This window comes from Crocuta crocuta, unplaced genomic scaffold (genome assembly GCF_008692635.1).
Source record: "Crocuta crocuta isolate KB4526 unplaced genomic scaffold, BGI_CrCroc_1.0 scaffold586, whole genome shotgun sequence".
In the NCBI taxonomy this organism is placed as follows: domain Eukaryota; kingdom Metazoa; phylum Chordata; class Mammalia; order Carnivora; family Hyaenidae; genus Crocuta; species Crocuta crocuta.
The window spans coordinates 903,824-928,105 of record NW_027532407.1 but is presented as its reverse complement, the minus strand read 5'-3'; the positions used below and the strand labels follow the sequence as shown (position 1 = coordinate 928,105).

Here is a 24,282-nt window from a genome sequence, read left to right as displayed (position 1 = left end):
AATGCAGGATATCAGCAGAGAAAATCAATGAAACCAACATCTGGTTCTTTGAAGAATTCAGTAAAATTACTGAACCTCTAGCTAGATTAACTAAGACAAAAAGGACAAGGCACAAATTTCTAATATCAGAAATGAAAGAGGAGATATCACTATAGACCTTATGGAAATTAAAAGAATAATAAAAGAATACTATGAATAACTCTATGCCCACAAATCTGAGACCCTAAATGAAATGGACTAATTCCTTAAATGATACAATCTACCAAAACTGACACAAGAAGAAACAGGTTATCTGAATAGACCTATATTTATTTAAAGAATTGAATCAGGGGTGCCTGGGTGGCCCAGTCAGTTAAGCATCCGACCTCGGCTCAGCTCATGATTTCATGGTTCGTGGGTTCGAACCTGGTGTCGGGCTCTGTGGTGACAGCTAGCTCAGAGCCTGGAGCCTGCTTTAGATTCTGTAACCCTTCTCTCTCTGACCCTCCCCTGCTCACACTGTCTCTCTCTCAGAAAAAAAGAAAAAAAAGAATTGAATCAATAATTTATCACATTCCAAAACAGAAAGCACCAAACGCAGTGGGTTCAGTGGTAAATTCTACCAAACATTTAAGAATTACACCCATTCTCTATAATCTCTTTCAGAGGATAGAAGCAAAGGGAATACTTCTTAACTCATTCTACGAGGCCAGCATTACTCTAATACCAAAACCAGACAAAGACATTATAAGAAAATGTATCTCTCATGAACATAAATACAAAAATTCTCAACAAAATATGAGCAAATCAAATCCAAAAATGTATAAAAGAAATTGTATGCCATGATCAAGTGGGAATTATCATAGGTACACAATCAACAGACTTGAAAAAGTAAAACAATGTGATTATATCAATAGATACCTAAAAAATCATTTAACAAAATACAAATCCCATTTATAATAAAAACAGTAAAGTAATAATACAGGAGAACTTCCTCAAGTTGACAAAGACTAACCTCAAAAAATTCTTCAGCCAACATCACACTTAATGGTAAGAAATTCAAAGCTTTTCCACTAAGATCAGAACAAGGCAAGGATACTTTCTCCCACCATTCCTTTTCAACATCACACTGTAAGTCCTTGCTGATGCAATAAGGCAAGAAAAAGAAATAAGATGTATAGGGATTAGGAGGGAAGATATAAAACTGTCTTTGTTCATAGATGACATGATCATCTAGGTAAAAAAATCCGAAATAATTTAAAAAAAGAACAACCTGCTAGAACCAATAATCAATTATAGCAAAGTGGCAGGATAATATAAAAAAGTCAATGCTTTTATATAACAATAATGAACAAATAGAATATGAAATCTAAAGCAATACCATTTACATTAGCACCCCTAAAAATGAAATAATTAGGTACAAACTAATAAAATATGTGCAAGATCTATATGAGAAGAATTAAAAAATTCAGATGAAAGTAATCAAAGAAGAACTACATAGATGGAGAGATATTGCATGTTCACTGGTAGAAAGACTCAATATAGCTAACATACCAGTTCTTCCCAAGGTGATCTATAGATTCAATTCAATCCCAATCAAAATCCCAGTAAATTATTTTATGGATATTGACAAACTGATTATAAATTTTATTGAGAGAGGCAAAAGACTAAAGACTAGCCAGCACAGTATTGAAGAGGAAAAGCAAAGTTGGAGTACTGACATTCTTTGACATCAAGACATACTATCAAGTTGCAGTAATCAAGATAGTGTGGTCCTGGTGAAATAATAGGTAAATGTAACAGAATAGAGTCCAGATATAGACCCACATAAATGTATCAACTGATATTTGGCAAAGGAGCAAAGGTAATACAATGGAGCAAAGATAGTTCCATTCAACAAATGGTGCTGAACAACTGGACATCCACATGCAAAACAATGAACCTAGACACAGACCTTTCACCTTTCACAAATATTAACTCAAGGGGTGCCCGGGTGGCTCAGCTGGTTAAACAACTGACCCTTGATTTAGTCTCAGGTCATGATCTCATGGTTTGTGAGGTTGAGCCCCACAGTGGGCTCTTTGCTAACAGTGCAGAGCCTACTTGGGATTCCCCCCCCCTCCCCCCTCCTCTCTCTCTTTCTCTCTCCCCCCTGCCCCACTCAAGCTGTTCTCTCTCTTCTTTCTCTCAAAATAAATAAATAAATTTAAACAAAACAAAACAAAAATTTACTCAAAGTGGATCATTGAGGGGCACCTGGGTGGCTCAGTCAGTTGAACATCTGACTTCAGCTCAGATCATGATCTTATGGTTCATGGGTTCGAGCCCCACATCAGGCTCTGTGCTGACAGCCCAGAGCCTGGAGCCTGCTTCATATTCTGTGTCTCTCTTTCTTTGCCCCTCCTCTGTTCATGCTATGTCTCTCAAAAATAAATAAACATTAAAAATATTTTTTAAAAAAGTGGATCAAGTGGATCTAAACAAAAAATGCCAAACTATAAACTCCTAGAAGGTAACAGGAGAAAATCTAGATGATTTTGGGTATGGTGTTGTCATTTTAGATACAACACCAAAGGCAACTCATGATATAAACGATAAGCTAAACTTCATCAAAATTAAAAGTTTCTGTTCTATAAAAGACAGTCACAAGAGAATGATAAGACAAGCCACAGACTGAGAGAAAATACTGCAAAAGCTCCATTTGATAAAAGACTGTTATTTAAAATAAAAAACTCTTAATAACAAGAAAACAACTAGATATTAAAAGTGGACCAAAGACCTTAACAGAAACCTCACCAAACAAGATAGATGGCAAATAGCATGTGAAAAAGTGTTCCACTTTATATGTCACCAGGGAAGTGTGAATTAAACACTGAGATATCACTAGACACTTATTAGGATGACCAAAGTCAGGAACACTGACAACACCAAAATGCTAATAAGGATGTGGAACAACAGGAATCCATATTCATTTCTGGCTAGGAATGCAGAATGGCACAGCCATTTTGAAAGACAGTCTGGTGGTTTCTTATGAAACTAAACATACTCTTACTGTACAATCCAGCTATTGTGCTCCTTGGTGTTTATCCAGAGGAGTTAAAAAACTTATGTCTATGCAAAAGCACAGATGTTTATAGCAGCTTTATCCAAAATTGTCAAAGTTTGGAAGCCACCAAGATATCCTTCAGTAGGTGATGAGCTACATAAACTGTAGTATATCCAGACAGTGGAACATTATTTAGTTATTGAATTATTGAAATGAGTTATTGAGCTATGAAAATACATGGAGGAACCTGAAATGAATATTACTAAGTAAAAGAAGCCAATCTGACAAGGCAGTAATACTGCATGATTCCAGCTATATGACATTCTGAAAAGGTAAAATAATGGAGATAATAAAAATACCAGTGGTTGCTAGGTTTAGGGGCAGGGTTGGGGAGAGATGCACAGGATTTTTAGAGAAGCAAAAATACTTTTTATGATATTATAATGATGAATATATGTCATTATATATTTATCCAAACCCATAGATAGTATAAAACCAAGAGTGAGCCCTAAGGTAAACAATGGACTTTGAGTGATTATGATGTGAAAGTACCATTCTGGTGAGTGAAGTTGATAATGAGGAAGTCTTTGCATATGTAGAGACATGGAGTATATGGGAAATCTCTGTACTTTCCTCTCAATTTTGTAGTAAACCTAAAACTTCTCTAAAAAGTAGTCTTTTTAAAAAGCACTCAAGCGTAGTTAACACTACATGAAGGTCAGTATCAGTAAACATTTTGGCTAAGTGAAGTTATTTATAATCCTGCTTATAAATATTACTTTGGAACCTTTCAAAATTTATTTAGGTGATTGCAATGAAAACCCCATGTTCCTATGTCACCTAATATTGAATGTGGAATCCATTGCTCACATAGAAATTATGAAGGCCTATATTAATGCTATGGAGTTTTGGGAATACTTTTTGGCAGGAAAGGTCAGTAGATTAAGAAGAGCTTATAGTTTTGCAACTATTTGATTTGTTAGTTACTTATATTTCCAATATTATAAATATTTTATTTTTCATTAAGCTAATGATAACTAAATTTTTAGATCAGGATCTAAAAATTATATGCTTGCCAAAAATGACCTATATTACATTTGTTTATTTGAATTTATAATGTATTTCTAAGGAAAGAGTTTTTCTTTTCTGATAAATTTGGCAGTGTGAGTAATGGGTTTTCTATATCACATTAGTTATCATATAATGTTCTCCTGAATGTTGCCGAACTATGACCAAAACCAGGGAAAATAATTTGAAACAGATACTAATAGCATGATAGCTTTATTCAATACGTAGATAAGAATGGGATGCTCTAAATTGCTTTTTCTTTTCTGTAGTTTTCCATTTAAATGATGGCTTTGAGATCTAAATCTTTAGAAAAATAAAAATAGTATATGATTTGGTAATGGCAGAGCTGTTTATATAATCTGGTGAAGAGAGACATCGAGTAATGAAATTTAAATCTCTTAATTAATGAGTTGATGTATTCCAAAAGGAAAATCAGAGTTTGTGTAGTAAATAGTTTTAAAGGGCTTCTTATCTAAAAAAGCTCCCTGGTATAACAATCATGGAAAAATTGGAATAAAACACATAAATAACAGATGTTTTCCAATATTGCTCAGTCCACACAGCACAAGGTAATTTAGAGACAGTGATAATACACTAACAATGTAAGATACATTTTCAAACGTTTTTTTCTCCAAAATGTTTAACTCAAGACATATGATCCTCCTCATCTACTATTACTTGTTAGCATCCCCTCTGACATTATTTGACATAGTATCTAGACAAATATAATCACTGTGCTTGTACTGAAGAAGCTTCATCAAGGTGTTCTCAAGACTGTTTCCTTGAGTCCACAGTGCTTCTTTGTGTCCATGACATGTCATTCAATCAATCAATCAATCAATTAATCAATAGCAAGCCTGCAATCTGCATGAGTTGCTTTGTCTTCAGGGACTAATGTTAACTAACTCATGCATAGTGATCCCGCCAGATGTCAGCACATCTACTTGGCTGAAAATATCACATAGTTTTCTCTTCATCCACTTTTTCTACAGAACTGTATAGAGCCATCCTTAAATGTCTGTCATTCTTTTTTTTTTTTTTTCCATTTTATGTCCGTTTATTTCATTTTATTTATGGAACAGTTGCAATAATAGTACAAGAAGTTCCAAAACCCCCTTTGCCTGATTCAGACTTTGCTCTAATTTTGTACTATGTGGTTTTTTTTTTAATAGTTTATTGTCAAATTAGTTTCCACATAACAGTGCTCATCCCCACAAGTGTCCTCCTCCATGCCCATCCCCCCCCTCCCCCCACATCCATCAGTCCTCAGTTTTTGTCACCATGGAATACTACATGGCAATGAGAAACAATGAAATCTGGCCATGTGTAGCAAAATGTCTGTCATTCTTTAGAGTGAGACCTCTTTGGGGACACTTTCATCCTTAACATTAACTTTGCTGGGCTGTTAGATAATGTTGATATCATTTTAATTTGTGGTTCATACAGATTTGTAAAAAGCACTAACCTTGCAGAAAGGTCCAATCTTTTTCTAATCTTCCACTAATTTCGGTTGTTTATCTTCTAAGCCTTTCAGTCTCAGTCTGTCAATTTAATTTACCCCTGCACAGTCTTCTAATAACTAGTGTAACTCTCTAATTTTTCTTACATTTCTTTCCATTAAAAATGCCATGGCCTCATTGAGAGCTCACCTGTTTTCAGTCTCTGCAAAGACATAGCTGTGTCATCTTCACATTCCAGTTCTCATTTTTGTTGTAACTCCAAAGTTTAATCCATGGCTTAAATCTTCAACATTGAAAACAATCTCTTCATTTATAACTGGCTTATGCAAGAGAATCTATCTTTTTTCTACTTTGAGATGCTTCACAGAGATCAGCTTTCTCAGAAATACTGTGTAGTGGACATGGTCAGAGCTCTGCCCAGATCCTCTCAGATCTTTTTTTATCCTTTTTGAGCATCCTTCTCCCACCTGAGGCATGTTTTTGCCTCCAATAGCTCTCAACTAAGACTTCCTGTGGGAAGTTTGCTTCCCTCAAAAAAGACTTTGCCTGATACTGCCACCTTGCTTGGCTTCTTTCTCATTACTAATCCGACTTCCCTTACCAATTTTGAGGGCTTCAGTAATAAATCACTTGCTCAGAGTCTGCTTCTGGGAACCCCAAAGTAAGTCCCCTGCAAAAATAATCACACACTGAAATCTATTTTCAAGAGATGACAGTTATTCTACTCCTGCTGCTCATTCCAGATCAATCCCTCTCCTAGCATTAGCAGCAGTGGCAGCAGAGAAAACAACAACAACAAAGGAAGAAACTTACACCTTTGAAATGTAATCACTATCCCATTTAGTATATTTTTGATATCATTTATTTACTTTAAATTTAAAAAGCAAGCCAAAAGGTACACACTTTATTCCATATATTTAGTGTGAATATAAAAGTACACTATTATGGGGCACTCAGTCAGTTAACCGTCCGACTTTGGCTCAGGTCATGATCTTGCAGTTTGTGGGTTCAAGCCCCGCATCGGGCTCTGTGCTGACAGCTAGCTCAGAGCCTGAAGCCTGTTTCAGATTATGTGTGTCTCTCTCTTGCTGACCCTCCCATGCTCATGCTGTCTCTCTCTCAGAAATAAATAAAACATTAAAAACTTTTTTTTAAAAAAAGTACACTATTAGCGTTCAAATACAGTAAATCAATCACTATGTTGCAGTTATCTTTTTTGATGTTAATGTTCTTAGGAACTACTATGTTGCTGCATTCAATAATTTATTAAATAAATCTTGATTCTGACATTCTAATTTCAAAGTATAGGATATTTTTCCAACTGTGTTGAGGTCACATGACTTTTTACAGTTGTATTAAAAGACTCATGCAAGCAGACCAAAAGGGTGTTATTTAGGGAAAACATCTTTATTGCTCTCATTCCAACCAGATGACAAGACAGATACAAGAATAAATCATGTGTGTACATCCACAAACCCTATGTCTTTATATAATCATTCTGGTTATCTCAAGCCATTCTTTCCCATCTTTTCCATTTTTCTTAATTAGTAATTCTCCCTTCTAATAACTCATTATGCTACCTATAGCTAAAGAACACTGGAATAATAGTCCGTGTCATATTAAGAGTAATTAACTCAGAAAACTACAGACATATGGAGCTACAAGACAGAACATTGTAAATATGAAAGTCACAGCACCTGCCAGCATGTTTTTTAAAATTTATGACTTTAAGAGTATTTATTGCTAATAATATTTTATATCTTTGTGATATTTTTACCATAGCAACATTTAAAAATATAAAATCAATATTCTCAAAAACTATTGCTTATCCTAAGATAAGGTAAATATAATCTTTTTTTGCTCTGAACTTCAAAATGCTTTTAAAGTTAATGTTGCTGGTCTTCAGAACTTCTAGCTGATATATGAATAGTTTAAAACTACTGCAAAATGTCACACTTATGCAAGTGGGGCCCAGTAATAGCAAAACTTGAATATAGACTTTCATTTTCCTGACATAGTCTAAAAAAAGAAACTAACTAATACAGGTTATAAGCTCAAAACACTGAACTGATGGCAAACAAACAATATTCATGTTCTACCTTCTCTGTGTTATGAAACTGCAAAAATAAATATGGCATAATTCTTTTCAGGAGATCAATTTAGTTGGCAAGAAAGACATAAATATAATAGGTTCAAATACAGTGTAAAACACCCTGTAAAATAAACAGTAAGCCCAACTTTGTGGAAACACAAAATAAGGAGCACTTAATTCCAAATGGAGGCAGGGAAGGCTTAAAAGAAGATATGATATTTGAGGTGAACTGCAAAGCATTATAAGTTCTTGTGATTGTTTCCACTCATTAGACTCTGAAAGTTTTTTCTACTTTATTCCTGTTTGCATCTCCACAACGTAGCAGATACCTGGAGTGCATAAAATGTACTCTGATGTATGTTGAATGAATTAGTGAATAAGATAACCAACCATTAGGGGCGCCTGGGTGGCTTAGTCGGTTAAGCGTCTGACTTTCGCTTAGGTCATGATCTCGCGATTCGTGGGTTCGAGCCCCGCTTCGGGCTCTGTGCTGACAGCCAGCTCAGACCCTGGAGGCTGTTTCAGAGTTTGTGACTCCCTCTCTCTCTGACCCTCCCCTGCTCACGCTGTCTCTCTCTCTCTCCTAGAAATAAATAAAACATTAAAAAAAAAAGATAACCAACCATTATTCTTGTTATCAATATCTCCCAACATCCCTATCTTCAGTCTCTCTTAGCTCTATTACTATTGTTAATGCTATTGCTTGAGTTCTTTTCTATGACTAAAACTGAGCATGTAATGCCTCTTCTAAAAAGAAAGAAAAAAGAAAAACTTTCCATGGGCACAAAACCATTTCATCACTAAATAGTAAACACAAATCTGTCCCAACCTGCTTGTTCACACTCATTTTTTTCCTGTTCAATCTAACAACCCTGTATTCCAGTCAGAACAAAATTTTAACTCTTCTGTAAGCATGTATTTTCACATATTATTCTCTTTGGCTTAAAGTTCTTGCTCCTACATTCAGGAGTTAACTCCAACTCAGTCTTTGGCCTCAATTTCTCTATAATTCCACGGCTTAGAAATATTTAGAGACATATATTATAATTTCCAAATCAACATAAATATTTGCTTACTACTTATAAACCTATGTAGAAATCCTTGTTTAAAATAGGTTAAGGGACGCCTGGTTGGCCCAGTCATTTGAGCATTTGACTCTTGATTTTGGTTCCCGTCATGATCCCAGGGGCATGGGACTGAGCCCTGTGTGGGCTCTGTTTTGAGTGTGGAGCCCGCTTAAAATTCTCTGTCTCTCTCTGGAGCTCTGCTCCTCTTTCCTGCTGGTGTTCTCTGGCTCTCTAAAAAAATAAAATGATAAAATAATTTTAGACTTTTAAATATTGGGCTTTATTATGAACAGTCTGGCATGGAATTATTTGGATAATACCAAATAACAGATAATTTCATTTATCATCTGTAAAAGAACATGAGAATTAGTTGTTCCATGGCTATTCTGAAATCTACTTTTATGATTTTAAATCAAAATGTGAATATTTATGAACACAAACTTTTTGAATCACTGGGTTCTACTCCTGAAGCCAAGACTACACTGTATATTAACTAACTTGAATTTAAATTTAAAAAGAGACTAAAACTGATTTAAAAAATGCCTTTCTAGAAAATGAAATCATGCTTTTAGTTTAGCTCTAATGAAAGTAAACATGCTTAACAAGCAAGAAGAAATATGCTTTTGTCTTCTTCAATTATACTTTGATTGAACCATGCTTTATAAGAGTTTTATATATTGAAAAATTAGGTAAAATGTTCTATCCTTTAAAAAAAGAAAGCTGGTAATAAGCTTTATGAAAATACAACTCAACAAATGAGACTGTATGGGAATAGAAAGAAAATCTGTATTAAAAATGAAAACTAGAATATTTCTCTTAATATTGTATATTAATCATAAATTTAATGCACATTTAGGGTAATTTGGGGAAATTTCACTTTGTTTTTATTGTTTCTATATGGGTTATGCATAATTATGAAGTTTAACTATAATTTTAATGTAATTTTCCCAATGACACACTTTATATCTTTCCCAATTACATTTGTAGCAAAATCGTTTTCAGGAAACCAGCTTTCTGTGTCTATTATATTATTCTTTACACCACTGAAAATAGCTTCTCTTTTAATCACTTTCAAATAGTCTTTACTTTTTTCCCTTAAATTACAATATTCCATTAGCTGATGGCACAGGGGTTTTGAGTACTTTTCAGAGTTTTGGCGTCAGAGGTATCCTTAACCATGCTTATTAGGCCTTAGAGAGTGCTAATTTTCTCATACAAAGGGAGTTTTGAGCTTTCACTAGGATGTTTCCCAGATGCTTTAATTTTCAGATACAGTTTAGTACAATTATAGCTGCTTTAACCAGGGTTATTTGAAAAATAATCTACATAGAGGAATGGAAAAGCACCAAGTAGCTGATAAGCAACCATAGTAACATGGTTTAATATTCCATGTACCAAAGAGAAAATGTGTATTCTGTGATATTAACTATTGTAATTGCTAATACATCATGATTCAGGCAAATAAGTTCGATATTCTCCCAAGTCCTTGAAATTGTAAGCACTCTTTGAATCTGAATTAAAATGTAGCACTATTTAAAATGGTAGGCACTGGAGAAGAGGGAATAAAAAATGAAAGTCCAAAAATACCTAAATTAAATAATGGAAAAAAGAGTTTATTAATATGCATATTACCAAGAGTCTGAATTCATTGAATTAAGAGACAATGTAGATTATAAAACATTATGAACAATATATCCTAATTCCATTTTTTAAAAAATGACAGAGAGTTGTGTTTCAAAAAGCTAGGAATATTTAGCCCATGTCCAGCCCAAAGACTGTTTCTCTGGGCTAAATATTCCCAGTTCTTTTGTAATAACTTCTATAAGTGCAAGTCCCTTCAACATTCTAGTCACATCTCTGATTATATTCTGCCTGGATATTGTCCTATGGGAGGTGCAGACCAGGATTTGATAATTAAGATATAGTCTCGTCGGCTGCTTGTAGAAACCTATTTGATCCTATCTTTGAGGCTAGTTTTCTAATAATACAAACTAAGTTTACAAGGGCAACTTAGGCTGTCATTGTTCCTAGGGTTTTTCAGTGGGTGGAGTTTTATCAGTATTTTGGGACAAAAAATATGAGTTTATACTGTATTTTCAATTCAAAGCTTACATGTAGTTTTTACTTCAATTTCATAGGTGTATTTTTTCCCCTCTAATGCTGAAAATCTTAGTTGCTGAATGGTATTAATATGAATATTTATTTTCAAAATAACAATCATGATGTTAGTTTTAATAATAAGATAACTTCAGATTAACTTTTTATGTAGAGTCTAATGTCTTTTTTTATAGCTACATACCTTTCCTTTAATGGATGCCCATAGCTTATTCTTTTTTTTTTTTAATGTTTATTTATTTTTGAGAGAGAGAGGCAGAATGCGAGTAGGGGAAGGGGAGAGAGAGGGAGACATAGAATCCAAAGCATCTCCAGGCTGTGAGCTGTCAGCACAGAGCCCGACACGGGGCTTGAACTCATGGACAGTGAGATCATGGCCTGAACCACAATGGGACACTTAACAAACAGCTATCCAGGTGCCCCTCAATTCTTTCTTTTTTTTTTTTTTACCCTCCCCTGCTCCCTATAACTTATTCAACCTTAATGAACATTTGAATTGTTTCTTATCTTTTGCTATAATAAATAGTACTATAATGAATGCCTCCTGTGAAAATGTAATTTTCTATTTTAGCCAGTATGTCTTTGGAATAGATTTCTAGAAGTAGAATTGCTAAGTTGAATTTTATATATACTTTATACATACAATATATTGTACAACATAAATAGTATATTTACACGTACAATTTTGCTTGATATCATAAAATTTTTCTCCATGGTGTTGAACCATTTTGTATCCCTATTAACGACAATATATGAGACTGCTTCCTTCTCCAAAGTTTTGCCATCAGAGTACATTGTCAAGCTTTTGGATGTTTACCCACCTGATAGGAGAGTGAACTTTTATATAAATACATTTTAATTCACATTTCTCTAATAATTCAATTTGAGCATCTTTCATATGTATAAAGGCCATAAGCATTTCTTCTTCTGTGAATCCTTTTTAAAATATTTACCCTTTTAAAAAATTAGAGTTGATAGCTCTTCTCAATTTTTGAGACCTTTTATATAAGCAATAATAATCCTTTGTTGTTATTGTTTACTGTAGTAAAATATATATAACATAACACTTTCCATTTTAACCATTTTTTTATGTGTACAGTTCAGTAGCATTAAGTACATTCACACTGCTGTGCTGTTACCAGCAGCTTTCACTCTTACCCATATCCAGAACTTTCTCATTTTCTCAAACTGAAACTCTACTGATTAAACAGTAGCTTTCTATTCCTCCTCCCTCTAATTCCTGGAAACTACCTATTTTATGTCTCCATGAATTTGACTTCCCCAGGTACTTCTTATAAGTGGAATTGTGTAACATTTGTCCTTTTGTGTCAGGCTTATTTCACTTAGCATAGTGTCATGTTTATCCATGTTGTAGCATGTGTCAGGATTTCCTTCCTTTTTAAGCTGAATAATATTCCATTGTATGTATATACCACATTTTGTTTATCCCTCCACCCCTCCATGGACATTTGAGTTTTTCCTACCTTTTTGCTGTTATGAGTAATGCTGCTATGAACATTTGTGTTTGAGTCCCTGCTTTTAATTCTTTGTGAGTATTTACCTAGGAGTGGAACTGCTGGATAATACGGTAATTCTATGTTTAATTTTTGAAAAACCACCATACGTCTTCCACAGAAGCTGCACCATTTTATATCCCCACCAGCAATGTACAAGTTTTCAATTTCTCAACATCTTTTTGACCACTTATTTTATAATAATAGCCACCCTTATGAATATAAAGTGGTATTTCATTTGTTATTTTCTGCATTTCTCTTTAGTGATATAGAGCATCTTTTATGTGCTTATTGGCCATTTGTATATCTTCTTTGGAGAAATGTCTATTCAAGTCCTTTGTCCATTTTTTTATAAATTGTTTTTAATGTTTATTCTTAAGAGAGCATGAGCAGGGGAGGGACAGAGAGAGAGGGGGACAGGATCTGAAGCAGGCTCTGTGCTGAGAGCCGTCAGCTCGATGTGGGGCTCAAACTCACGAACTGTGAGATCATACCTGAGCCAAAACTGGACACTCAGCTGACTGAGCCACAAGGGCACCCCTGTCCATTTTTTAATTGAGTTATTTTTGTTGGTGGTGGTGAGTTGTAGGAGTTCTTTATATATTCTAGATTATGAATCCCTTATCAGTTATGTAATTCAAAAATATTTTCTCACACTTCATGGGTTGACTTTTCATTCTGTCCTTTGATGTGCAGAAATTTTTAATTTTGATGAAATCCAATTTATCTATTTTCTCATTTTGCCTATGCTTTTGATATCATATCCATGAAATCCTTGCCAAATCCAGTATCATGAAGCTTTTCCTCTATCTATTTTTCTAAGAGTTTTATTGTTTTGGTTCTTACATTTAGGTCATTAATCCATTTTGAGTCAATTTTTATATTTGATGTAAAGTAATAGTCCAACTTCATTCTTTTGCATGAGAATATCCGCTTTCCAGCCCTATTTGTTGAAAAGACTCTCCTCTCCCCATTGAATGATCTTCACTCACTTGTCAAAAATCACTGACCATATATGTGAAGGTTTGTTTCTGGGCTCTGTATTTTATTTCATTAGTCAGTGTGTCTGTCTTGATGCCAGAATAAAGTTTTATTTGTGATGCAAGTAGCAGATATTTATTTCAGTTTGTCTTTTGTCTCTTTACTTTGTTTATTGTACTTATTTTTTCCATGCAAAAGTTTTTTAATTTTATGTAAAGTTATCAATGTGTTTCTTTATTGCTTCTATATTTTGTCTCATAGGAAATTTTCCCTGCACTTATTTTTTTTAATTTTAATTAATTTTATTTTATTATTTTTTATTTCATATGTATGTATTTTATGCATTTATGTATTTATTTATTTTTAATATAATTTAGTATCAAGTTAGCTAGCATATAGTGTATACAGTGTGCTTTCGGTTTCAGGGGTAGATTCCCATGATTCATCACTTACGTATGACACCCAGTGCTCATCCCAACAAATGCCCTCCTCAATGCCCATCACCCATTTTCCCTTCTCTCCCGCCTCTCCCCCCATCAATCCTCAGTTTATTCTCTGCATTTAAGAGTCTCTTATGGGTTTGCTTCTCTCTCTGTTTGAAACTATTTTTCCCTTCCCTTTCCCCATAGTCTTCTGTTGTTTCTCAAGTTCCACACATGAGTGAAAACATATGGTATCTGTCTTTCTCTGACTGACTTATTTCACTTAGCATAATACCCTCCAGTTCTGTCCACGTTGTTACAAATGGCCAGATTTCATTCTTTCTCATTGCCAAGCAGTATTCCATTGTATATATAAACCACATCTTCTTTATCCATTCATCAGTTGATGGACATTTGGGCTCTTTCCTTAATTTGGCTATTGTTGAAAACTCTGCCATAAACATTAGGGTGTATGTGCTCCTATGAATCAGCACTCCTGTATCCTTTGGATAAATTCCTACTAGTGCTATTGCTGGGTGGTAGGGTAGTTCTATTTTTAATTTTTTGAGGAACCTCCATACTCTTTTCCAGAGTGGCTGCACCAGTTTGCATTGCCACCAACAGTACAAGAGGGTTCCTGTTTCTCCACATCCTCACTAACATCTGTTGTTTTCTGAGTTGTTAATTTTAGTCTCTTGGACCGGTGTGAGGTGGTATCTCAATATGGTTTTGATTTGTATTTCTCTGATGATGAGTAATATTGAGCATCTTTTCATGTGTCTGCCTGTACTTAACTTATAATGGAACCTGCCCACATTTTTGTCCAGTGTATGAATAACACTGTAAGGTTTTCACAAGAAAAGAGTTGACCCCTTTTAGCAGAAACGTGATAACACACCAAATTGATAAAAGACTACACAAAGACTGTTGGTCAAGTTAGAATGCAATCTTTTTAAAATAGTAATGGAGATAATCATAATGATGATGAGAAGGAGACTGATAATAGGTAACTATCAAATGTGCAAGCGACTGCAGGAGGTGTTTGTATACACTTAAGTATAGGGAAAAAAGAAAAACTCAGTTGTTAAGAGCTTTAACTTTGAAGTACCATAAGCCTGAGTTCTAATACATGTTTTACTAGATTAGTTCCAAACTATCACTGGTGGTGTAACTTTGGGCAAATATCTTACATTCATTAAGTCTCAATTTTAAATCTGTAGGGTGGGAATAATAATAGGATTTACTTCATGGACTTGTAGAGTCAAATAAGATAATGTATATAAACTCTTTAGAGATTAAAATTAAGTATTTAGCATATATTAACTGCTCTGAATAAAATTAGTACTAATTATTTCATAAATTTCTTAGTTTATGAATAAAATTACCAAAGGAATGAGAAATTAGATAAATAACTAATAAGTGTCAGAATTGGGATTTGAACCCAACCTTTGATCTGTTTTTACTCCAAAAGTCCTGTCTCTCTATTATGTCAGTTGAAAATCATTTTCACATGAATGTTGATTTTTAGAAAAGTCTACAATAGATGGACTTGGTTATGAAGAGAATTCTCTTCTGATTAGAAACAATGGCAATTTTATAAAACACCTAGTGTACAAAAGCATAATGCCTGACTCCATGATCTTTGCCTCTTTTTCTACAGTCAAATGGGAAGTAATCAAACTTTTAGAGCTGAGAAGTCAGAGAAGATAAGGACTGAAAAAGGTGAATTACCAGATTGAGTAATTAAGATCCTATGGTTGATTTCTGAGGCAGAAATCATGTTATGTAGGGTTAAGGAGTAAGTGTATTTGGCCAACAGCAGGGCTGACATGGTGGCTAAGATTAGACAAGCTTTCTGAGGCAGAGCAGGAGTCCAGGAGAAGCCCCAGCAGGGAGGCAGAAGATGGATGGTGAGGAACATTTATTGCTGGTGACTATTAACTCCATAAAGGGAAGAGAATATCCAATCTACTCTCCAGGAATGGAAAATTATGGGAGGAACATTTTTAGCTTATCTCATCCCAGTAGATGAGTAACTTATTTTTAATTAATTTGGAAGAAGGCTTAGCCCCTGACTTTTTCCTGTAAGCTAGCCTGCAAACCAAGTGCAGACAGGGTACATTCTAGGCTGCTATAATAGGAAAGAGTTCCACTTAATAAAGCTATTTGCCCAAACATCTACACATTTCCCAATAAGCGTTATCAATAGTGAAGTTAACATTTTGATGTGTATTTGTCCAAACATGAAAGGAGGAGAAAAGAGTGTTACAGGGATCGGCAAAAGGCAGAAATTGAAGCTGATAAGTGGTTGGCTTTAGTAAGTTCTAGTAGTAGTGATATAGGCAGAATCTAGTTCCAGGTTGGAACACTTGACATGGAGATTTGAAACTGGGAATCTAAAGAGTGAGAGTTTCTTCCTTATGATTAGATTTAACCTAGAATCTAAGCATAAGCTCACTCCACAGGACTGGAATTTGTGGCCTTAGGTGTGAGGACTGGAGGGATGCCATGCATCAAAACAAAAAAATCAGATGAATGAAGAAAACTTATGTTGATTGCATTTTTGAGAAACAAGATACTAAATGAAAAGCCAGAAATAAAACAATTTATAAGGTAGCCAAAGGGTTAGAAAGAGGATTTTCTAGGATCTGGGAAATCTGATCATATTTGTAGAGCTCTTGAAAAGGGCAACATTGCAAATACAAGATAGTAAGAGAGGAAGAGAGGAAGGGTGTAGCCTTGAGGAAAAAATCACATTTGATAAAGAATGGGGGGGAAAAAAGAGAATAACTGAAGGAAAAGGAAACTTCTTTTTTTAAAATTGAAATTCTAGTCATAGTTAACATACAGTGTAATGTTATCTTCAGGTGTACAATATAGTGAATCAACAATCCCATAAACACCCGGTGCTCATCACGAGTGCACTCCTTAACCCCCATCACCTATTTCTCCCATTTACCCACCCATCCCCTTTTGTTAACTATCAGTTTGTTCTCTATAATTAAGAGTCTTTTTCTTTGTTTGCCTCTCTCACTCTTTTTATCCCTTTGCTTGTTTGTTTTGTTTCTCAAGTTCTACATGAGTGAATGTCATTTGCAGTGATGTAGATGAAGCTAGAGAGTATTATGCTAACTGAAAAAAGTCAAATAAGGAGAATAAAAATTTTATTTTTTTAAATTTTCTTTTTTATTTTAAGAGAGAGACAGAGAGAAAGGGAGAGAGAGAATCCCAAACAGGCTCCATGCTGTCAGTGCAGACCCCCACATGGGGCTCGATCTCACAAACTATGAGATCATGACCTAAGCTGAAATCAAGAGTCAGATGCTTAACCCATGTAGCCATCCAGGTGCCCCAGGAAAATTAAATTTTAAATAGAGAAGGGAAAAGGAAGGAGTTCTTAGTTAGATGCAGGAAGGATAACAGCTGAGGGTGACAATGTGGAGTTAGCTCATTTGAAGAGAATGAAAGGGTGTATAAAGCTATGAAAAAGGAAGATTGGCATTACTGATCTAAGTGATACAGATTAGAGTAAATCCATGGTGAACCTACTAAATTTAGTTTCGCCATTTTTATTCTGGTATGTTCTGTTGTCCAGGATAAGGAGCATGGAAAAAGATGGGATGGAAATTGGATTAAATAAATTCAGTACATCAAACACATTTTAACATTTCTTTTTAATAATTATGGATTTTAAATAGCTATTCTCTTAATATGGTAGTATAGTGCTAAATATACAAGTTTTAAAAGATAAGGCTGAACTCAAAACATACATGGGAAGTAGTTTGTTTGGTTTGTTGTTTTATTTTATTTTATTATTTTATTGTTATTTTTAAATGCTTATTTATTTATTTTGAGAGAGAGAGAGAGAGCAAGCAGGGGAAGAGCAGAGAGAGAACAGGAGAGAGAGAATCCCAAGCAGGCTCCATTCTGTCAGCACAGAGCCTGATGTGTGGGACTTGATCCCACGAACCATGAGATCATGATCTGAGTGAAAATCAAGAGTCGGCCGCTTAACCAACTGAGCCAACCAGGCACCCCTGCTGGTATATTTTAAAACTAACTTCATCACCATCCTGGACTTTAGCCTCTACTACAAAGCTGTAATCATCAAGACAGTATGGTACTGGCACAAAAACAGACACGTAGACCAATGGAATAGAATAGAGAACTCAGAATTGGACCCACACATGTATGGCCAACTAATCTTTGACAAAGCAGGGAAGACCATCAAATGGAAAAAAGACAGCCTCTTTAACAGATGGTACTGGGAGAACTGGACAGCAACATGCAGAAGAATGAAACCAGATCATCTTCTCACACCATAGACACNGATGGGCATGGAGGAGGGCACTTGTGGGGATGAGCACTGGGTGTTATATGTAAACCAACGTGACAATAAACTATAAAAAAAAAACAAACCCTAAATTCAATATCTCAGATTACAAGTGGAATGCTAATATTTATTGAACATCTAAGAAATACTAGACATTTGCTTGGGCACCAGGCAAATATGTACTTTGACTTAATTAAATATTCCAAGATTTTGGATCATTTATTTAAAAATTCTGGATCACCTATTCAACAATTGTACATCTGCTCACTGCATCCCTCTGCAACATAATGTAATGTACAGTAGTACATAGTTCTTTCTCTCCTTTATCTTATACCCAATTGTGCCAGTAACACACAAAACAGATCAGTCACTTTATAACACTGAAAGGGTAGGTATAATGAAGGATCACTCTGTTTCATATTTTCAGAGGAATGAAGAGCAGGGGCTGTCTTTGGAATGATGGACAGAATTTGGATGAAGTGAAAAGCAAAGGCTTGGATAGCTATTCCAGACCACAGTTGTTGTGTACTGGAACGACCACAGTACACAGGTCTAATTACTTTGGGGAAGTAAACGAGAAAGTTTGAATCAGATGCACTGAGATTCAGAGGCTGGGTGGTGGGTGGGAGGGCTGCTTGATGCCAGGAGAGAAGAGGAACATATCCCTGAGAATCTGCACCACGGGTTCATCTGCTAGTTGTAGCTCCTCTAGGTTGTTTTGGGCATGAAATCCTAACTATGCCATGCTTTTTTATATAGTGTTCTGTGAATATTATTGCATAATAAGGATTTTCTTTTTTTTAATGTTTATTTATTTTGAAGGAGAGAGAGAGAGCATGAGCTGGGGAGGAGCAAAGAGAGAGGGAGAGAGAGAATCCCTAGCAGGCTCCATGCTATCAACGCAGAGCCCAACATGGGGCTCAATTCCATGACCATGGCATCATGAACTGAGCTGAAATCAAGAGTTGGAAGCTCAACCGACTGAGCCACCTAGGCGCCCCAAAAGGATTTTCAAAACATGAAGTCTGTAAGAATCAGTGTTGTCTGTAATCATTAATGTAATTCTCTCTCCTCCAAGCAATCCTCAGCTGACCTACCCATTAATGCAAGTTAAACTGGAAACTACTAACTTTGGAGCGAGCCACAAGGCCTTCAAGTAACCTAGGCTCTTTTTTAAATCTTAAACTATATTAAATAAATGCGAAGTGATAGCAATTTAAATGTTTAAGTTTCTCTCTTAGAGCCAAAAACTGAGTTCAAATTTTTTTACTGTTTATAGCTCTAAAAGTAGCTAATGGGTTGATACCATTTTATCGTACCTCTTAAAAGTAAAAAAGAAATATCCTGGTAAATTTTATTTTGACAAATGGTTGAATAAAACCTTCCAGAATATATCTTATAACCCCCAACCTACAGAACATCAGATATACCACCACACTGATTCTGAGAGAAAGCTTTGGACAGGTATATGAGCTGTAAGAGGTCTCAGGAGTCAGTGTAGGCCTAGTCACCTCCCCAAATCCCTGGATCTTCATACAAACAAAGCAGCTAGATGGGTAGGCTGGCCCATGCTGCCACACCTTTTGGCCCACGCTTCTGGTTATACCTAACATTTCAACAGTTTCATTCATTTAACAAAAATACTTACAAGCAGCCACTCCCTCCAAACTACCAGGGTACAGCGAAAAAAAAAAAAAAACCCAACAACATGTGCTCTCTGTAGGCATGGAGCTTATATACTGAGCAGGGAAGCCAGATGTTAAATAGCTACAAGGTTAATTATTGAACTGTAAAGATGGTAAGTGCTCAAAAAGTAATACGTGGAGCTGCTAAGACAATGACCTAGTCTGGAGGACTCAAGGAAGTCTTGAGTTGTCCAACTAAGGAATGCTACACCTGTAGCAATTTATTGCCCCATAGATATTCTAGAATGTAAAGAACAAGCAAATTATCAACAAACAATGTCTCATACATTCTCATATGCACTTTAGAAACTTTAACTCTATCTTCATAACCTCCCTATGAAGCAGATGCCATTCTCATTTCATGTAGGGGAAACTGAGGCACATAGAGGTTAAGTAACTTGGGTATGGTCACACAATGACATAATGGCTTGGCTAGGATTTGGACTCAGATGCTCTCAACAACCATGCTTTGATGCTTCTGTTCCATAGTCCATACAAAGCATAAAGGAAGAAGCACGCACATCAAGGTATAAAATATGCTGTCATTAGCTTATGGCCACTTGTCTTCTGCTTCCAATAGCTAAACTCAATAAAATCAAAGATCACTAAAATACACCAGAAATCAAAATGGAGCTGAATAACATTTTGATATATAATTTACATTTTTTTTCTCACCTATTTTTTTCCTTTACTCTTTTCCATATTCATGCCAATAGCTGGCTCTGTGCTCTTCTGCCTCAGGTATAGGAAGTAAAGTTGCCCCTATCCTTTCTGGCATTTCTTTCTAAAAACAAAACTAAGCTCCTAGAAGAACTTACACTGCTTATGGAGGATGCATTAGGGAGAAAATGTTTGTTTGCAGGAGCAAACTTTTGAAAAAGGTAAAAGGAAGTAAAGTGCTTTCACCAAGGAGGGAGGTCCTGGGGCTGGAGTCAGATGCAGTTTTCTAGAAGTATCCAGGGAGGCAGCTTCAAGTCATAGGTATGACTGTCAAGGAAGGAGAGTATGGTAGCATCAGAGAGCCATCACACTAGAAGGGACGAAGCATGTGGAACGTGACAATGAGTGTGAATTCAGTAGGATACAATCAAGAAGCCACTGTTTTCATCCATGTTCCGGTGGGTATCTCCTCCCTACCACCTGGCAACATCTCAGAGAGATCCTATAGCATTTCTGGACAACTTTAACCATGGCTACAGTCTCATAGGTAAGTGTTAAGTCTAACTTTAATTTCCCATTTTGACTAAAGCTTCTCTTCTGTCAAGTGAAGTCTGACTCCAGGCTTTAATTCGGTACTAGGGGTAGGACATGCAAGCTGTTTCTACTGCTGTCTTCCAAACTCCAACTGCTGACCCCAATGTGGATCAGGAGGGCTGAGTAGAAAGAGCAAAGGCCTTTACTCAGAAGTTGCTGTTTGTAGTTCTGTCAGATGTAGAGTCGCTCTCTTAGGTTATATTTGCAGATTATTTAAATGCCCCTCATTCAAGGAACCCTACTCTGGACCATTCTCTAGTGGATACCTTCCAAACAACCTCTTACTGTCCCCTGCAGCTGTCACCCTCTAGTGGTGCACACACAGCCTCTTTCTGCTGGGGTACTTGAGCTGGCTCAAACCCAACTCCCCTTTGGAGTTCACTTGGTGATGTACAAAATCCCGGAACAATGACACATTTGAGGGCAGGGGATGTTTCCAAGAGAAGCAGAGGTTAAATTTCCTCCCAAGCAGGAATAATAGCAAGTCCAGAGTCAGAAATTAAGCTGAGTTATAGAAAATAAATCAATATTCATTGCATTTCTATGTTTATAGTTTAAGAGTCACACCTGATAAAATGGCAGTCCCTTATAAGAATATTGCCACTGGAATTGTGTAACACGTCGCTCTAGTCATCTATTAGTGGATACCAAGAAGTTTTTGCCCATTACAATACATTTCCTTGGACTTTTTTGAAAGAGTTGCATAGGAGGATAAGTCAATTGCCATTGTTGTGTAGGAGGCTGAAGGAACAATTTACTTTCTAACTAATTTTAACCATGGAAATTATGGTATCCAATGAAGAGTACCTTCTGGTTTCTCATTCAAGATTAAAAAAAAAATTTTAATTGGTTTTTGAGAGAGAGAGAGACGCAGCGTGACTGAAGGAGGGCCAGAGAGAGGGAGACACAGAATCTGAAGCAGTCTCCAGGTTCTGAGCTATCATGTCAGCACAGACCCTGATGTGGGGCTTGAAATCATCAACTGCAAGATCATGACCTGAGCTGAAGTTGGATACTTCACTAACTGAGCCACCAGGTGCCCCCTCACTCAAGATTTAAAAGTAGTCTTCTTTTAAAAAAATATTCTTTCACTAAACATTTATTCTGCTCCCACTGAATACAAGGGCTAGGAGGATTCAAAGAAGATGATATGGTTTAACAAGTAGAAGAGGATATGACATGTCACAGATACTGAAGCAGAAGGGAAAATATGATAAATGCCACTACAGAAGAGGCAGGGACAGAAAGCACGGTGGTTGCCAACCAGAAACTATTCCAACTTCAAAACGAAATGTATGCTCCTCATAACAAGAGTGAAAAACAGTCTTCTTTGTAAAGCAATATGGATAAAGAGATTTCTTTCCCTTCTCTCCCCCTACTGACTTCCCTCTTTCTTCTTTTGTCAGTAGTAGCTCAAAATCCCCAAGTCACTGCTAATCACTAATTGTCACAAAGTTGCCTTCAGTTCACCATCCACTTTCTAGATTTTATCTTGTCCTTATTGTGGCAGCAGGGGAGCATCATATTTTGATAATTTTCTATTCCATTGATCTTCTCTTGTAGTTTTCAAGATAGTGAGCAAGAAAGCCTGTATTCCATGGTGAGGAGGAAGAATTATTAGCAGGGCATTTTTACCCAATATTAACAGTTTTAAAAGAACAAACTTTCATACTTAAAATATATGATGCTGTTGTGTCATTAGATTCCTCTTTATCACTAAAGAGGTATTAAATGATGTTGGGTCAACACTGACATGCTTAGTTAATGGGAAAGAGAGAACAAAGAAAATAAATCTACATAGTGGGTCTGCAAACTAAAAAGAAGGCAGCATGGTTGGGAGTCTCTCAAGAATCACACGTCTATGTGTTCTGCCTCTCACTCTGTTTTTTTGACTTGTCAAACCTTTTTGATTTTTCAATTACACATCTCTGAATCCCTAGAAATGTAACAAACGTAAACCTCACAAATCTGTTAAAATTCTCAAGAAAAAAAAAGAAACAAAAAGCAAGGAAGATGGGACAGAAACAGAAACGGCTGTTCTCAGCTCCCAACACATATGTTTTGGGAAGAGGACATAGTTTCACAATAATTTCAAGTCAACAGTTCATACTATTCTTCTCAGGCTCATCCCTCAATTGGTTATGAGTTCCTTCATAATCATATTCTAAGTTCCCTAGATACCCATAAATGCTCCTTCAGTGAAACTGGCAGATAAAAACTCTCATTCTGTAAATGTGTTCAAAAACACATTTGATAAACTAATTATGTATTTCAGATCTGCTAATTTTTCCTGATGAAGTAAATGTTAGACATGCAGATTTTAAGCCATCATCATTTCCATTGATTACTGACAGAAATATTAGGGATCCAATAGTGTCGAATAAAATTAAATGAAACAACTTCAAATGGATGGAGGAGGGCATTTTGTCCAAATATGAATCATTTTATTTTAGTGAAACCTCTTACACACATGTATTTATTAGCCATTCACATATCCCCTGACCACTTATGTGCCAGGCAAAGCATAGTGATGGGCTGAGAAATATCCCATGCTATTGTTCTCACTCGTAATTAACATCTAAAATCCTGGAACAGTGTACTGAGTGGGCACTAAACCAGGTTAGATATGATAGTTGGCAACATCACCCAGTGGGCGGCACATTTGAGTGGGAGTCCTGTTTCTAAATTCCATTCAAAGCAACCCTCTCCTCACAGCAAATTGTATCTCTTGATTCCTTCATTTATCCAGCATTAAAGATTGGGGAAAATGCTTGAGAAAAGAGTTTCAGTGAGGATTCTCAAGATCTTGTTTTATCAGAGCTTTCCATGCCATGTCACTTTATAATTAATGCATTAACAAAGTAGCTCTTAAACCCATTTAGGGCATCCCTTGCCCTGAGAGCTTTAAAATACCTGAGGATTCTAGTATCTCCCTAAGGTGATGAAAGTAGGGTAGAGATACTCTATATCACTGTCTGCTACTTTTTGTAATGTCTATACTTGCATTTATTAATTTTTAAGTTAAACCTGAAGCCAGGAATTTTGACCTAAATTTGAGGAGAAAGGCAAAATAGGATCTTCTTAGCTGAGCGTAAGAAAAATGGAGTGTTCTCAGTTCTGGCTACATTAGAATTACCTGAGAGATTTTTGTTTTGTTTTGTTTTTCAATACTGAATCCTTGGTTCTACTTCAAACTGATTAAATCAAACCTGTTTAGGGGGCTTGGGAATCAGCATTTTACAGTTATCCCAATGTATCTGATGTGT

At 35.8% G+C, this 24,282-nt stretch overlaps 1 protein-coding gene across 3 annotated transcripts in view; it reads left to right on the top strand.

Moving 5' to 3' along the window:
• Positions 1-24,282, top strand: part of CCDC122 (coiled-coil domain containing 122) — a 71,905-nt gene that overhangs the window by 35,353 nt on the left and 12,270 nt on the right. Inside the window, exons 8-9 of one of the 3 annotated variants that reach the window (XR_013338712.1) lie at positions 15,405-15,466; positions 18,900-19,238. The exons of 1 other annotated variant lie outside the window; for it this stretch is intronic. The gene's annotated coding sequence lies outside the window, so the exon portion shown is untranslated. Of the gene's footprint in view, positions 1-15,404; positions 15,467-18,899; positions 19,239-24,282 lie in introns of those variants that run through there. One more of the 3 variants, XR_013338714.1, reaches the window with a different exon arrangement.